The sequence below is a fragment of the Lontra canadensis genome, unplaced genomic scaffold (genome assembly GCF_010015895.1).
Source record: "Lontra canadensis isolate GAN:19392208 unplaced genomic scaffold, GSC_riverotter_1.0 scaffold6, whole genome shotgun sequence".
NCBI classification, from domain to species: domain Eukaryota; kingdom Metazoa; phylum Chordata; class Mammalia; order Carnivora; family Mustelidae; genus Lontra; species Lontra canadensis.
Genome location: NW_022631000.1, coordinates 34,664,190 through 34,667,638, shown reverse-complemented (window position 1 = coordinate 34,667,638; position 3,449 = coordinate 34,664,190). Strand labels below are relative to the sequence as shown.

Below are 3,449 nucleotides of genomic sequence, written 5' to 3'. Positions count from 1 at the left end.
AATCTCTGATAGAGAATTGTCTGTCTCTGATGGAAAAGGTGAAGAGGCCATGGGCGGAGCCCTAAGAGTCTGTTGGTCACTGAGTGAACTAAAAACCTCCTCACATCTGGGCTCTTGACCTTTATTTAATCCTACTTCCTAGAATGTTTGGAAGAACATATGGGAAAAAAGTTAAATAAATGAAGATTAGCCACAGCATTAATTATTATGGAAAAGATTATAAAATGAATGCCCAACAACTGGGGAATAATTAAAAATATGATGTAGGTATTAAAATTCAAATTACAAAGACTACATAGCAACATGGAATATGCTTCTGAGGTAGTGTTAATTGAAAATGGGAGAATGCACCATTGTAATTATTCACCAGAGTTAGAAGGGAGCAGGGTCAAATGATAAGTTAGCTCTGCTGAGGTGACAAGATTCTGAGCACAAGTTCTCTCTCACTTATTTAGATTTATTGTGCAATATAGATAGAATATTTATGTAAAAAGAAATTCTATTTTTAGAGAAAAGGAGAAATAGGACACTATGACTTTTCTACTTCTCATTGGAGCCTCTAGGATTTCATTAAAATGCAAAATTCAAAATCATCTTTATTTTTGGTGTATCCTGATAAATATATTATAAGCTTACTCTGAATTTGAATTGGTCATCCTCATGAGAAGATTTATATGTAGATAAATAGCTCTTATGTTAATCCATTTAGCTCCAAAGACTATATGGAGAATGTGTACTAATCATATTGTCTACTTGTTTTTTTTTTTTTTTTAAATCACAGGGAAATAGGCAGGGTGCTTGTGTGTGATACACAACTAATGAATCATTGAACACTACATCAAAATCTAATATGCTGGCTAATTGAACAGAATAAAAAAACACAGGAGGAATTTACATTTCTGTTTTCAATTATAACTACATTACAGGTGAGGAATCGTTCTATTTAAAATAGTGGGCTTAATTATTAATCTAAACAAGTACAATGAAAACACAATTTTATCTATGTTTCTAGGTTTTGGATACTCTCAGTGTTTTGTTTTGTTTTTTGTCACCATCAAATTTATTATTCTAATGGCACTAATATGGCTGAAGGTGCTCATAGTGACAGCGTACAAAGTTCCCTGCCTTTTGGCTTCTGTCCAAAGAAAAAGGTCTATATGCTTATTCCTTCCCTCTTTCTGGGAGAAAATCCACTATAAGCCATTTGCCCAAAATAAACCTCTCAGTGCATTAATATTTCTTTCCTTTTTTTTTTCCTTTTCTTTTTGGATATTTGAGTTTCTGAAATGGAAAAAAAAAAAAAGTGTTGCATGTCTCATCTCACTTCCCCATCGGCCAAATAAGTCCCTGCTGCCAGGGCATGTCTATTGCTTCTGAAATCTTGGAATAAATATCGAAAGAAATGGCATCAAGTGTTCATGTTGAGTGATGGCATTGAGTGTGCCCCAGCACCTGTCAGTTGGAGCATCACTGTCTGGACAGTCTTAAGGTGTCATGGAGAATGTGAGGGCTTTTGTTATGGTCATTTGTCAGCCAGGTGCAGGGGCTGTGCAGAGTCCCACTCAGGGTGGTGGAGAGGGCTGCCTACAAATTGTCCAGAAAATTATCCAGGGCTGGGCTACTTTTCCTTCAGGCCTTTGTACTTGCATGTTCTAGCCACCACCTGGCTAGGGTGGCTGTTGCTGTGGAAGGGATCCCCAGGCAGGATCTACCAGTGGTCAAAAACGTACTGGGGGAAGGTCTTACCACCAGTGTTGGACCTCAGGCCAGTGGTGAAGCCAAAGGATTCATTCACAAGCAGGTAGGCCTTCACGACAAACATGGGGGTGCCAGCCACTGGGGACTTGTTAAAGACATGGCCCTGCTTCCTGTTCAGGACTCCATAGATGCCACCAACCACTTGTCCCAGACACTGGATCTCCACAAGGTAGAAAGAGTCTATGATCCAGGGCTGGCTGGTCAGCCTCCTAGCATAAAGATAGCACCAGGCAGTGGGGATGATCTGGCCACCCCCGGAGTGGATGGTGTCCACATGCAGGGTCACATTGTAGACATCGAAGTGCACACGACACATATTTTCTTGCCCTTGTCAATATCCTCAGCCAGGCCATCAGGGAAGGGTTTCACTTACAGCTGCCTTCATGTACAGCTGGTTGTGCTTGTTGGAGAACTTGGACAGAGTTCACCAGATGGCAGAGCACATTCAACACCTGACAGTCTCACAGTATGAGACTATGGGGTCAGATTTCTTGATGGGAATATATGCATGGTCCTCCTCCAGGTCCTTCAGACAGATCTCTATGTGCAACTCCCTATCTCCTGCAATGGTATGCTCCCCTGACTCCTCAGTGATGCACTGCACCATAAGGTCTGACTTGGCCAGCTGTTTGAGAGCCTCCACTAGCTTGGGAATGTTGGCCAGATTCTTGGCCTTCACAGCAACCTGGACAACAGGGCTCAGGCTGAAATTCCTCACCCGTGTATTGTGGGCATGCTCAAAGGTGGTGATGGTGCCAGTCTTCACCAGGAACTAGTCCATGCCCACCAGACCCACCATGTTCCCACAAGGCACATCTTCAGTTGGCTCCATGTAACAGCAACATCATCAGGATTGTTCTCTGGATAGGCTTCAGGTACATGGCCTCCTTCTTCCCAGAGGTATAGCTGGGCCCCATGATCCTGACCTTCAGGCCAGTGGACACCAGCCCTGAGAACACATAGCTTCTCCGGCTCCAGCTGCAGCTTAACAGAGTCTGGTCCATCTTGTTCATCATAGCCGCTTGATACGCTCAACAGTAGCCTGCAGACATCTCTGTCGGCACGCACACAGCAGACACACAATCCACTACTACCAAGGCACTGTTGGTGACATGGAGGGCAGCAGTCACCTCTGAGAAGACCACATGCCGGGGAGTTGATGAGGTTGATGAGAAAGCCGTAACCATCCTTGTTCTGCTCGATAAATTTCAAGTCATTCTCTGAGAGCACATAGAAGAGGGAGATAGCCATTGACCTGATGGTGATACAGCATTCCTGCTCATCCTTCCAGGTGTCAGTAAAGCGGGTCTCCCCGTGACCAATGGAGACAATGATACTGGCCTTACACACCAGAGAGTCCATCAGCATGGACTTGCCATGGTCCATGTGGGCTGTGATGGACATGTTTGGGATGTTGGCCTTCTTCTCCATGATGGCCCGGATCTGATCTACTGTGAAGTTTGTCATGGTGGCAGATGGCGGTGGATTCTCCCAGGCAGATCTCAGCGAGATGAGTTGTGCCAAGGATGGTGACAGCGATGGAATAAGAGCTCTCATAGCGTTTTTATTGTACTTTTCAGATGAACATTTGGGTCCATTGCATTATATTTAAAGATACTTCACCTAGGAGGGGTTTGGAGGTTGAAGAAAATCATTTAGCATAATATTTGGAAATTAATTAAAATATTGTT

General features: G+C 43.5%; 1 pseudogene; it reads right to left on the bottom strand.

Moving 5' to 3' along the window:
* Positions 1-1,584: 1,584 nt before the first annotated feature.
* On the bottom strand, positions 1,585-3,225 carry LOC116864480 (annotated as a pseudogene).
* Between the last annotated feature and the right edge of the window lie 224 nt (positions 3,226-3,449).